The sequence below is a fragment of the Indicator indicator genome, chromosome Z (assembly GCF_027791375.1).
Source record: "Indicator indicator isolate 239-I01 chromosome Z, UM_Iind_1.1, whole genome shotgun sequence".
Classification (NCBI taxonomy): Eukaryota; Metazoa; Chordata; class Aves; order Piciformes; family Indicatoridae; genus Indicator; species Indicator indicator.
Genome location: NC_072053.1, coordinates 30,123,546 through 30,137,909, shown reverse-complemented (window position 1 = coordinate 30,137,909; position 14,364 = coordinate 30,123,546).

Below are 14,364 nucleotides of genomic sequence, written 5' to 3'. Positions count from 1 at the left end.
GAAACATACATAAAAGCAACTACAAAGTGTGACAAACTGATTTTCTGTCTATAAAAGCACCTACTTGCAACTTACGTAATATATTCATAATGCAAATATATAAATATTTAACATGTATCCAAATTTTCTAAACAAACAACTAAGCACAATTTCTAACAGTCTTGAGGATTTTGTTTAATGTAAAGTAAAATAATTATTTTTTCAACATTCAGGAAAAACAAACTGGGGTGTATGACTTTTCACAGTGATTTTAAGAAAACTCAAGAAATGAAATCTTATTCTGATAGATTTAAGATTTTGTTTTAACAAAACAGCCATCTTGCAAAAAAAAATAGCAACAAAATAATATTTTATACCAGTAATAGCCCTGCATAATTTAAAAAAAGATTAAAATCTGTATGAGAGCTCATATCCTGTAAGTCTCCAATAATTCTCAACAAAAACTAAAAATTACAGTATCACAGTGTATTAGAGGTTGGAAGGGACCTCAAGAGATTATTGGGTCCAACCCCCCTGCCAAAGCAGGATCACTTAGAGTAGTCTGCATAGGAATGCATCCAGGTGGGTTTTGAAAGACTCCAGAGAAGAGGACTCCACAACCTCCCTAGGCAGCCTTCCAGTGCTCCGTCACCCTCACTGTAAAGAAGTTTCTCCTCATGTTGAGGTGCAATCTTCTATGTTCAAGTTTGAACCCACTGTTTCTTATTACTGTGCACCACCGAAAAGAGCCTGGCCCCCTGCACTAGACACATACCCCACAGTTATTTATACACATTGATGAAATCCCCTTTCAGTCTTCTCAAGACAGAGATCTCAGTCTCTCTTCATAGGGAAGATGCTCAAGTTCCCTAATTGTCCTTGTGGCTCTCCATTGGATTCTCTCCAGCAGGTCTCTGTCTCTCTTGAACTGGGGAGCTCAAAAACTGGATGCAGTATTCCAGGTGTGGTCTCACCAGGGCAGAGAAGAGAGGTAGAACTTCCCTGGACCTGCTGGACACATCCTTCTTGATGCATCCCAGGAGCCCATTGGCTCTCTTGGCCACAAGAGCACATTGTTGTTCCATGGAGAACTTGCTGTCCACCAGCATTCCAAGGTCTTTCTCTGTGGAGCTGCTTTCCAGCAGGGCAGACCCTAACCTGTACTGGTGCCTGCTGTAATTTCTCCCCAGATGCAGGATCTGCACGTGTCCTTATTAAACTTCATGAGGTTTGCCTACACCCAGCTCTCCAGCTTGTCCAGGTCACTTTGGATGGCTGCACAGCCTGACAGGTGTCAGCCAACCCCCCCAGTTTTGTATCATCAGCAAACTTGCTGAGGGTACTCTCAATCTCCTCATCCAGGTCATTGATACTGAACAAAACTGGTCCCAGTACAGATCCCTGGGGTACACCACTGGCCACAGGCCTCCAATTTGACTCTGTGCCACTGATGACAACCCTCTGAACGCTGTTGTCGAGACAGCTTTGCAATCTACCTCGCTGACCAGCCATCTATGCCACATCTCCTGAGCTTTTCTAATGAAGGTTCTAAGGTTAAAGAAAGTGTATTTTCAAAACTACGAAAAATTTATACACATCTTCTGAAACAGCTCTCATCAGAAGACTTACTGAAGTTAGTACAATAGAAATACAAAAATCATGATGCCTTTTTTCATTTCCTTCTGTCAAAATAATTAGCTGACAGATCTAAATACAAGAACAAGAAATACTTGCAAAGCTTTTTTTATTAAAGCTTCTCATTTTTGAAAAGGTATGTATTTTCATTTAAATTTTGGAGCACCTATTGCTGCCCCAAAAAGCCAAGGAATCTCAGCTCAACCTTAGTAGGTCAGAACAAAAATTCATTTAACCCAGCATTCTGTCTCCATCAAAAACTACAGCAGATGCCCAGGTCATGACAATCTTTTAGTGGTATTTCTAATGTTCTCCCATCCTCCAGAGAACAAACAGGAATAATGCTTCAAAGCTGAGATTTTGCAAATTTGTTATTCATAACTCATACAGAACAGAACAAGAAACTGTCCACTGCTTTTATATTTAAGGAATTCCTCTAAACAGTTTCTGTTTTTTTTCTAGTAAGTCATTATTCTTTTCATTTTTCTTTTAGTACAAAAGAAGAAAAACCCCACAACTATTTCAAATCAATCTTTACTGCACCAAACTCAAATACACAGTTTAAGCTAGCTGCGAATAAATTAAGCTCATACAAGGATGTTCATCACCAAAATACTTAATATGACCCTGTGCTTGTCCCTGCATACCTTAAATATTCAAAGCTGAGGGATGAACAGGGAAAATGCAGATCAGGGTCCTCTATTTCCACAGCACACTGCTAGGCAGGTAAATGTGCTAGGCATAAAAAAAGCAGGCAGAATAGATGCAAGCAACTTCTTCACTGTGTAACAGGGCTGCTTCTTCAGCAGCACGGCTGGCTTGTGCCTGCTTAAGGTATACATCAAACTGTAACTTCACTAAACACTCTAACAACTAGTGGTAGTTCCATGCCTTTATACTAGGGTGCTTACCAGTACTATGCGAACAAATGAGCACCCAGGTTTAGAGATGACCCTTCCCAGGGAAATACAACGTTGTGGTATTAGTAAACCCATTTTGCTCTCAGAACTCAACCTTAATACTACAGGAGTGCCAGAGACTATGTTCCTATTTTGGGCTCAAGTTGCTACACCTACACTACTACACTGGACCACAAAGCTAATGTCAACCAATCCACGAGAGGGAAGACTTCGTGTTTGCTGAAGGTGATGCTCACTTCAACTCAACCTCAGGACGGGCACTTCCTGTTGTTTGACTGTGGAGCGAGTTCCAAGAAATTAGGCCTGACAAAGGGGGGCTTGATCCCTGAAGCGACCACCAGAGACTCCCCCAGTGACAGTAGTGCCCCCCACCACCAGGTGGTGGGTGTGGTTAAGCAAAACCTTTCTCGGAATATGCTAAGAGATTCTCAGAAAAACGATGAATACACAATGAGGCGGACAGCTAAAAGGAGTGAGACCACCAACTCTCAATGGAACGTTTCCCCACCGACCTGGATGACAACATGGACTTGAGGGGACGTCCCAGGCAGTGCAGTGCTATCTCCACTTTTTCTATTGCTTTCTCGCTTTTCCTTCTTTCCTACACTACTAACCCTTTCTCTCACAAGCATATGATTAAAGCATTTTTTCTCAGCCAAATACTCAGCTCACATCCTAATGGGAAATTTCACCCCTGACAAAACCTCTCTTTTACACTTCCTTCTTACCAACAGGATTTCTACCAGGAATTTTTTCTCTGCATATAATCTGTAAAGATGATTGACTCAATGAGGGCATCAGCTCATGCTTTGTGCTAATGGGATCCTCCCAAAACAGTTCTAATTACTGATGTGTACGGAAGCCTTTGTGAAATCAATTCTACAGGTGTACTTCAATAGCTTAAATCCAGATCTCTCAAATTTCAATTTGTTTTGGTGCCACCCCCACCCTCCTTTTTTTCCAACCGATGCATCAGCACCTCTTCAGATTGTAATTTATGCATAGGGCACAGATGCTTTTAGACCCCATAGAACAGCAAAGGATCATGAATACTGGTTGTAGTATTGCGAGACAGAAACCATTTTCACCTCTTACAAGCCAGGCTTTGCCGTTGCAGAGCAAAAGGCAGAGAGACATGGGTTACACCATAGACGAACTATATCACAAGGACAAGGATTCTCTCCGCAGTCTGTATAGGGTACTTTAGAGATTAACACACTATTGAACAATTTCTACAAAGACTGCCTTTAGGATCAAACAGAGGAGGTTATATTAAATAGCTGTCATCTTTTGGGTATCTTCACAGCCAGGAGACGTGTAGGAACATTGTTTCTTAGAAGATTAACAGACTCTACCATTCTCCTAGAAAGGACGCAGGCTCTGCATGTCAAGTCATTAACAGCGAGAATTTCCAAGTTTGATCATTGGGTAAGGTTAGCGTTTCCTATCTTTACTTACTAATCTGAGACTATGTCTTCTTAACAAACATTGAGGGATTTCAGGAGTGCTGCTGCTTTACTGATGCTTTTTTTGTGCTTCCTACCCGTTGCAACAATAATTAAGTACCACATGCCACGTCAAGGACAGAAAAGAAGTACTTTCAATTAGAAAATGTTGAATATTGCAGCTGCAAGTCCAACAAAGGCCCTATTGCCATGCCAGAATTTCACCCTGAAAGAAAAAGCTGCTCTCCAGGATCTCAATAAACACGCAGAGAACTGAGACAACAGAGTATTCTCAAGTCTCACTTGAAAGAAAAAAAAAAAATCTCAGTTACACTCAGAGGATAACAAAATAAATGTCACCCCTCAGCACAATGAGGTGGTATCTTCGGAAACACCACTACCAGTTCTTCATTGTTACCATCCAATGTGCTGCACTTCCATTCCCATTCCTAAAATCATCCATCTCCTTTCCCCAGCAAAAATCTAAGACTCATTTCTGTTCTACTCCTCGTTCTTTAATTCCCTGAGTATCTGCATACTTCAGAAATTATATACATACTTCACTAAACTTCTGTTTACTTCTGAGAACATTCCAAGTCTCTTAAATATTCTGCTATGCTAGTCTAGTGTGGGGGACTGCAGCAGGTCTGCAGATTCCTTGCCTGGGAAAGAAGAATTTGACCTTGGGCAGATTACTGTGTATCAGTAAGGATATGGGAGGCCCCAGAGGTGCAGGTGGTTTGCAAGAACAATGAATGCCTGGGAAAACCCTAGGATAAAAAGTTTGAATCATCCCATGCGTAATTTAACAAGAATAGCTATTACCATAGTGAGGTAGCAATAACCAGTAAGAGTATTAAAAACAAGTTGTTAACCAATTAGAAGTAGCCACAGTAGCATAGAAAACATATAAATATGTGTTGTTAATAATAATGTGTGCTCTATGCTTGATACTCTACTCGGTCTATGTGTGTACATGTCACACTAGTCCACCATGAAAGCGACATCTGGTGACCCCCGACGTGCCTTTGGAGACCTGCTGCCAACTGCAGGTGTGGCAGAGCCTGGTGAAGCTTTGAGAGCAGAGGGGAATCTGCCTTGATCCAGACCTGTACTTACTCAGCTATTAAGGAGAGCCACCAGGAACATAATGGGACAGAATCCAACAAAGGAAGAGGACTTAGTCCTTGGAACTTGGAAAAAGCTCCTGAAGTGTAGAGGTGTAAAAGTTAGTGACTATGATCTAAGGAGGCTGCTTTTATGGGGTAAGCAGCAAGGGTTTGAGCCCTCTTGCAGCACTGCCTTTAGTGTTGCTGCATGGCAGAAGCTGGGTAGTCATTTATGGGATGCCCTAAGGAAAGGAGATAAAGAACTTGTAGATATGGCTACTACCTGGCGAATACTTAATGAAACGCTAAAAGACACCAAGCAAGAACAAGATAAAAAGGAGGAGGAACTTAAAACAGAGCTAAAAGCAAAGGGCATTGAGTTGGGAGTGGGGGAGATAACTAAAGCAGTAGAGGGAGAAAGCCAGCACCTTCTGCTCTCCCCAACCCCAGTGGCCCAGCCGCTCTGTCAGTGCCAGAGGAAAACGGCGCTGGAGAGCAGAAATATCCTTCTCCTAATGAGCAGCTTAAGATCCCTATGAAGTGGAAAAGTCCCCGAGACTTTGCTCAGTTATCATTAGTCTATCATTCTCCACACGATCAGTTGAAGGAGTACTTGACAAACGAGGATTGTGATGAGCCTAATGATCCCCAAAAGCAGCAGCAATTTCCTCCCCTCCCATCTGACAGTGAGGAAGAAGGTGAAAAGGAGATCTCACCCAGGGCTGTGAGGTTGCAAAAGACTATGGGGGGAGGAGGATGTCAACTTCCCGGTGCATCTACTTCATGGACTTTACCTCCCTGTGGTACAACTGTGACAGCGAAATTTTGGCAGCTGGTTCGTCAGAAAGCTGCTTCAGGGGGTGATTTGGATTTAGTGGAAAAGCTGGAAATGCCACATACAATCACCACTCACACATCACAGTGCAGATGCATTCCCTTATGAGTTTTTCTGATGACCCTAGTGAGCCCATGGCTTTCCCTGTGGAAAAAGCAGCTCCGGGCACTGGTAACCAGGATAACCATAAAATTTTGGGCTGGAAAGCTGTGAAGGACTTGCACGCAAGAAAGAAAACTGTTTTGAATACTCTTAGAGATATTGTTAAAGAGCAGGGGAAAAGTATAGCTCGGGAGCAGAAACCTGTCCTAGAAGCCTTTCAGAAATTCTTTAACCAATATGAGAAGTCTATCGGTACCTCTGCTCTTCAGCAGATGCTCTTTTCAGCAACTGAGCACCACTTCTCTAAAACTAGAAGGATAGTTTATGACCCAGGGATCCAGGATCAGATCAGAGCTAAGTTTTGGGACTATGCTAAGAAGGAGGATAAGATCAGAGAGATTAAAGCAGTGCCTGACACTGAAGCTGCCTTGGAGAAGCAAGTGGGAAACATCTCTTGCCAAAGAGTTTTGTGTGCCTTGGGAAACCCTGCTGTGAGTGATGTGCTAACAGGTTGCAGGCATCAATATCCAGAGACTTTGCTAGTGGAGACTTTTGCAGCTTCTCCCTCAGCCTTTGAATTTTCAAACTGCATGGACAGCCATGTGGAGCAGGGGGGAGGAAATGGCCCCTGGTTGGGCCATTACAAGCCTCAGAGCGGTGGTGCCAGCCATAGCAGGGAGCCACACGGCTTCTCCCATGGTGGCTTTGGCTTGTCCCATGGCAGAAGAGGTAGCAGCTGTGACTCTCATTGCTCTCATACACCACCACCACCAGTGTTTACAGCCCTTGATTCTTTAAAGAAATGTCACATTTTTTTCATCACCAAGAAACTAGTGAAAAAAAGCAACTTTGGAGATGAAGGCAGTATTTATGCAGTCAGAACCTTCATTTCAAACCTTGAAAATCTACACATTTCTGAAGACAACAGCTTGTGAACCACGAAAGAAAAGTGCCTTCTCTATTGCCATTTGCCAACCCCCCTCCTTCCCCCCCCTACTTCCTTCCCCCCCGCTTCCTTCCCCTCACCTTCCTTCCCCCCCGCTTCCTTCCCCTCACCTTCCTTCCCCCCCGCTTCCTTCCCCTCACCTTCCTTCCCCCCCGCTTCCTTCCCCTCCCTCCCTCCCCCCCCTCCTCCCCTCCCCTCCCTCCCCCCCCCCTCCTCCCCTCCCCTCCCCTCCCCCCCCCTTCCCTCCCCCCCCTCCCCTCCCCCCCCCTCCCCTCCCCTCCCTTCCCTCCCCCCCCTCCCCTCCCCCCCCTCCCTCCCCCCCCCTCCCTCCCCTCCCCTCCTTCCCTCCCCTCCCCTCCCCCCCTCCCTCCCCTCCCCTCCCTTCCCCCCCCCTCCTTCCCCTCCCCTTCCCTCCCCCCCCTCCTCCCCTCCCCTCCCTCCCCCCCCTCCCTCCCCTCCCCTTCCCTCCCCCCCCTTCCCTCCCCTCCCCTCCTCCCCCCCTCCTTCCCCTCCCCTCCCCCCCCCTCCCCTCCCCTCCCCTCCCCTTCCCCCCCCTCCCCTCCCCTCCCCTCCTCCCCCCCGCTCCCTCCCCTCCCCTTCCCTCCCCCCCCCTCCCTCCCCTCCCCTCCCTCCCCCCCCCTCCCCTCCCCTCCCTCCCCCCCCCCCTCCCTCCCCTCCCCTCCCCTCCCCCCCCCTCCCTCCCCTCCCCTTCCTCCCCCCCCCTCCCCTCCCCTCCCCTCCCTCCCCCCCCTCCTCCCCTCCCCTCCCTCCCCCCCCTCCCTCCCCTCCCCTTCCCTCCCCCCCCCTCCCTCCCCTCCCCTTCCTCCCCTCACCTCCTTCCCCCCCCCTTCCTCCCCCTCCCCTTCCCTCCCCCCCCCTTCCTTCCCCCCCCTTCCCTCCCCCCCCCTTCCCTTCCCCTCCCTTCCTTCCCCCCCCTTCCTTCCCCTCACCTTCCTTCCCCCCCGCTTCCTTCCCCTCACCTTCCTTCCCCCCCGCTTCCTTCCCCTCACCTTCCTTCCCCCCCACTTCCTTCCCCTCCGCTTCCTTCCCCTCACCTTCCTTCCCCCCCCACTTCCTTCCCCTCACCTTTATCTCACTCCCTTGTTTGCAGCTGTTTACAGTCTCCAGAAACCTGTGTTCTGATTTTAAAGTAACAGTTTTAAGTTTTGTTAAGAAGGGTATCTTTTGTGATCACCATTTTGTGAATGTGAACTTGAGATATATATATATATATATATATATATATAGTTTTTATCATTATTTCTGATTGTAAGGGATTTGGGAAATTTATTATTTTAACGTTTGCAATCATTGCGTTTTCACAATAAGCATGATGATTAATAAGTACTCATAACACAAATCTGGTACTTGTAATAAGGTATGTTAAGTGCTATAGATAATGATGATTGCTTATAAGTCTTTAGTGATTGTGTTAAAGTATGCTTCTTAATCAATAAGCATAATACTGTGTAAGTGCTACTGGGTTTATGAGTTTTTATGTTCAGCTATTTTTTTTCCTTTTTTCTGGTTCAAACCTCCTTTTTTTGAGTGTGCCAGCAATTTCAAAAAGAGCTCTATATATGTGGTAAATAAGTTTTCATTTTGAAAAGCATGCATTATATAATATACCGTCTTTTTTGTTGTTTTCTTGCACATTACTTTGAGGGTTTAATTGTCACGTAGTTTTTTAAGTTTTTAGGACCTTTTTGGTGTTAGCAGGACTTCGGAGTTTATTTTAGGAACGTTATAGAATGTTGGTTTGTTTTTTGTGTTTATAAAGGTTTTAAGATAAGGATTATAAGAATGTGAAAACCAACAAAAATTTTTCCCCTTTTTGATACAGAGGTTTACCCTAGGGAAAAGTCAAGGCTAGGAAAGGGATTCATCTTTTCCCACATACAGGTTTTCCTGATGCCAGCATGGCAGAGCCCAGCGCAAGACTCAAAGGATGGGACAAACAGCAGTGCCCATGAAGCTGACAATCAGCTGACCACTGAGACTGATCACAGTGCCTGTTAAACTGAGATCAGAAGCACCGATCTGAAGCTGATTGCAGAGTGTCCCCCAAGAATCAAGAAGGCTGGAAGACACCTCAAAGATCATCGAGTCCAACCTGTCACCCTAAACCTCATGACTATCTAAACCATGGCACCAAGTGCCACGTCCAATCCTCTCTTGAACACCTCCAGGGATGGTGACTCCACCACCTCCCTGGGCAGCCCATTCCAATGGCCAACCACTCTCTCTGTGAAGAACTTTCTCCTCACCTCCAGCCTAAACCTCCCCTGGCGCAGCTTGAGACTGTGTCCTCTTGTTCTGCTGCTGGTTGCCTGGGAGAAGAGACCAAACCCCTCCTGGCTACAACCTCCCTTCAGGTAGTTGTAGACAGCAATGAGGTCACCCCTGAGCCTCCTCTTCTCCAGGCTAAACAGTCCCAGCTCCCTCAGCCTCTCCTCATAGGGCTTGTGCTCAAGGCCTCTCACCAGCCTCGTTGCCCTTCTCTGGACATGCTCCAGCAATTCAACATCTTTCCTAAACTGAGGGGCCCAGAACTGGACACAGTACTCAAGGTGTGGCCTAACCAGTGCTGTGTACAGGGGTACAATGACCTCCCTGCTCCTGCTGGCCACACTATGCCTGATGCAGGCCAGGATGCCATTGGCTCTCTTGGTCACCTGGGCACACTGCTGGCTCATGTTCAGCCTACTGTCAACCAGTACCCCCAGGTCCCTTTCCACCTGGCTGCTCTCCAGCCACTCTGACCCCAGCCTGTAGCTCTGCATGGGGTTGTTGTGGCCAAAGTGCAGCACCCGGCACTTGGATTTGTTGAATGCCATCATGTTGGACTCTGCCCATCTGTCCAGCCTGTCCAGGTCCCTCTGCAGAGCCCTTCCTTTTAGCCTTTTTCAAATTGAAGGTTGTTTCTGAAATCAGGAAGGATCCAGCAAGAGACAGGAAATCAACCCGTGTGAGCTTATTTTGTTTAATTTACTTGTTCATCTCCCTGACCTTAGTTCATGTTTGAACATGAATTTCATTGGGTGTAGCCTCCAGGTAAAGACTTAGCCACTGGAGTAGGAAAACAAGGCCACAAGGGATTTAAAATATCAAAGAGAGATTGTGGCTGTTGAACTTAACTCATCCAGCCTGCTCCATCAGCCTTAAATGAGTGATTTGGTAGGAAAGAGAGGTATGAATGTTTTAGGAGCAGGCTAAGAGCTATTTCACAGTAGGGTATCAAATTGGGACTTTCATGAAACTTTCCTCTGGCTAGCCTTCAGAGAAGTGGCTTTGAGTGTAGTGGTTGCTGTTTCAAATCTAGCTTAGTGTTTTAGTTGGAAACCCACAGGTTCTCATAAACCCCAAGGAGGTCTCTCATTTAGGACTGAATGTCTCAATGCCTTAATGTCATATAATTAGGGAATATGTTTATGTAGATTTATATGTTAACTCACCAGAATATTGTAGTTAAACAACGGTTACCCAGGAACAGACAAATGGCCCAGTCTACCTATCTGGTAAAGTTAATTCGTTCTTGCAATTGTGGGGTATCACTCATGTTTCTGGTATTCCCCATTCCCCCACATGGCACACTGAAGTGACGTTTGCAAAAACGAAGAGGGGGAATGGCAGGAAGTTCTCCAGAGGCCTGGTTAAACAAAGCTATGTATGTTTTAAACTTTTTGCAGCTCTCTGATGATTTCCAGGAAGCCCCAAAGACACATAATTTCAATTTTTTGACCACCACCATTGCAGTATCAAAGTAAAAGTTTGGGATCTAGAAACAGGTCAGTGGTCTAATCCTTGTGAATTAATAACCTGGGGTGGAGGATATGCTTGTGTCTCAACAGGTTTTGGACCACACTGGGTCCCAGCAAGATGGGTTTGACCAGTGCTTTCATCATCCTTTGGATGCTGACTGCAACAGCGGCCTTGCAGATCCCAAAGCAGCTACAGCAAAATGTGTGGGTTACGCTTGCCAAGGCCACAGGACAAGACGCACTGTGCCTCTCCGTATCGACGCCCACCAATCCCTTCAGCACCTGCCTGGTGGGTGTACCGGTGAATGGGTGGAAGGACATCACTGAGAAAATTGAGCCACTGAACTTGAAAAGATCATTTTACATGTGCTTCTTCATAGACTTCAACAAGACACATGGGGGACTTAAAGGCTTTCATGGTTTTGGATAGGAAGGATTTGAAAAGACAAATTTGACATTAGAATATATGGCCAATGGTTGGAACAAGTGGACTAGGTATCTATATGGCTCTTCTCCATCCTTAAGACGGGGTTGTTGATTTCGGTTAATTATGATGGTGGTGCTGTTAAAGTTGCCTTGTCTGGCTGACCTGCTGCAAAGGGCCCTGCAGTGAGCAGCCAAAGCAGCATTTTCGGCACACTTACAGAGAAGGGGAATTGTGGGGGACTGCGGCAGGTCTGCAGATTCCTTGCCTGGGAAAGAAGAATTTGACCTTGGGCAGATTACTGTGTATCAGTAAGGATATGGGAGGCCCCAGAGGTGCAGGTGGTTTGCAAGAACAAAGAATGCCTGGGAAAACCCTAAGATAAGAAGTTTGAATCATCCCATGCGTAATTTAACAATAGCTATTACCATAGTGAGGTAGCAATAACCAGTAAGAGTATTAAAAACAAGTTATTAACCAATTAGAAGCAGCCACAGTAGCATAGAAAACATATAAATGTGTGTTGTTAATAATAATGTGTGCTCTATGCTTGATACTCTACTCGGTCTGTGTGTGTACATGTTGCACTAGTCTGCCACGAAAGCGACAGTCTAGCATTTTCCCTAAGTGTTCAATCATTTTGATACAGCCAAAAATAGCATCCTTTTCCTGTAATACACCCAAATTTTAAAATCACATGTCAGTTATGAAAATAAATCAAGGACTGCTATACATCAGCAAGGGACCAAAACAAAAGATTTCATCACTAAATGTCTCCACACTTCACTTTTTCTAAACTTCAAAGGATGTAGTAGAAATACATACAAAGTACACACAGCCAAGCAACTAATTCTGTACATCTTTCATATCTTTTGTTAAGAATTCAATAAATTATTTTCCACTGTAAGAAGATGCAAGAGTGGATTCTGTTCTTTCCTATGAAATTGGGAGGCAAAGCGAGCTGTTTTAAAGGGATGCCGTAAGGAGCTCTAGGGATGTCATTATCTCTCTTTACTCAGCACTACTGTCTTCAGTTTTGTAATCATAGTTCTCCATTTCTGCAGCTCAAGAAAGAGCTGCAGAAACTGGAAAGAGGACAGTGCTACTAAGATGGTTTGGGGTCTAAAGTAAATTACCTATGTGGAGAGTTTGAGGGCTTGTTTAGCAAAGTGGAAGCTAAGGAAAGACTTCATAGGCGTGACTGTGTTCCTGATGAAATGGGCTTACAAAGAGGGCAGAGTCAAACACAGACTATATAACTTACAAATAACTATAAAGCTAGAAAATGTAGCCTGGAATGCTCAAGTAGAAACTTAAGACTGTCTTTCCCAGTATGTTTGTTTTAAAGAAAAGAGGAAAAAACAAGTCTCCATACTGAACAGCTCCAAGAACCACTTAGAGGTCAACTTCTGAAGAGAGTAACAGAAATGCTAGCATAGTGATCAATAACGTATTTGCAGTGCTTTTTAAAGGATACTGTCATTTTCAGGAGAAGTGTGTAGTTACTCTCTCCAATCTTCTATCAACTCTCCCATGAGTCTCTTTTCTTGTGTTATAGTACCTCTACCAATCATGCTATATGCCAGCATTTCTACTTAGAAGTAAAACCCAAAAAAACCCAAAAACTAGCACTATCCTGGATATTCAGGGCACTATGTTAAAAAAAAGGCAAACAAAAAAACCAAACAAAAAACCTGTCAAACACACTAATGACCACCATTGCTACAGTCACTGTTAGGCACTATCAAGATTACAAAAAAATTAATTTTTTTACCTACGTGAACACGGCTGTCTACATACTCTGTCCAATTTAAGCCACAGCAAAGTAAAAAACATAGGAAATGTAGGAAGACAAATAAGATGTGGGAAAAAGTTACAGGGCGTTTTTTCCCTATGGTGCTACTGACAGAAATAAGAGTACCAGAGCTTCTACAAATTTTTACAAAAATGCAACATTGAAATTAAAACCTAGATATGAAAAACAAAAACAAAAAAGTGCTGCATGCAGAAAACACAGAGCATAAAAGAAAAAAGACCAAGAAGGAAAATAAGAAAAAAGCAGAGCAGTAAGCAAGGCAGACAATAATATTAACGGAACTAAGTCAAGCTACATTAAAAATCCCAAGAAGAATTACCTTTAAGGTTAAATGCAAAGCGTCAACTCAACAAAGAGACAAAAAAAGGCAGCAAACAAAATAGTAGGACCATTCCAAGAATTTTCTTGGATATAACTCAGAGACTGTCATAGGGTTTAGTACTGATAACATAGAAAAAGCTGAATGAATAAAAAGACAACAGAAGAATATTTTCACCATTTAATTGTATACTTATAGGATGACCAAACTCCTAAGACCAATCTAAATCTTTTAACATCTTTCTAGTTCACTTGATTTTAATAAATTTTTTAAACTATATGACAGAACACTATACTACAAAATAGTGTGCAACAGCTGAGACAGAAATGTAAGTTTCAGTCTGCCCTCATGTTCTTAAATTCTTTAAATTATTTAAGTTCGACCACAGTTAGATCCCATTTCCAATGATATGGTTTTAAAATTTTAAATATGAAGCTTGTGCAACAAAGCCTGTATTATGTCATTTATAACTGTGGCACTAAATATCCTTCTGCAAAATGGTACAATGAAAGAATGAGAGAAGAAAAGCAGAAAGCCATGAAAAAAGATTATGCTGAAATGAAGCTTCAGGAAACTAAAACCCATAGGGAACACGCTTCACATAAAGACTATTCTCACATACAGTGAATGCTAATTTGAAAGCCACAGCAAATACATGACAGACATAATTCATCTAATTCATGACAGACAGAGGAAGCAAAGTCCACAGAAGCGTAAGTCGGAAGCAGTACCAGCACTGTATTTAGGGCCATGATATGGTATTTTGCAGATATTGTTGTCTTTTAAGGTAACAAACTTAAGAAACAACATACCACTGTTGTACTGCTCCTGCCTTTGATTTAGGGAAGCATCTGCTTTCCAGTAAAATTTCACGTACGTTCTTCAACCTGTAGGAAGAAAATAACCACCTTTAATGATGGCAAATACTTGCCCTTTCCCATGAAAAACAGGTTCCATCAACAAATCATGCAGTTTAACTCCTCATATCCTTCTGATGCCTTCTTGTCGATTCTACCCAGACTGATTCCTGTTTCAAGAACAAAACAGGTCAGAATCAGGTAACAGTTCTTTTC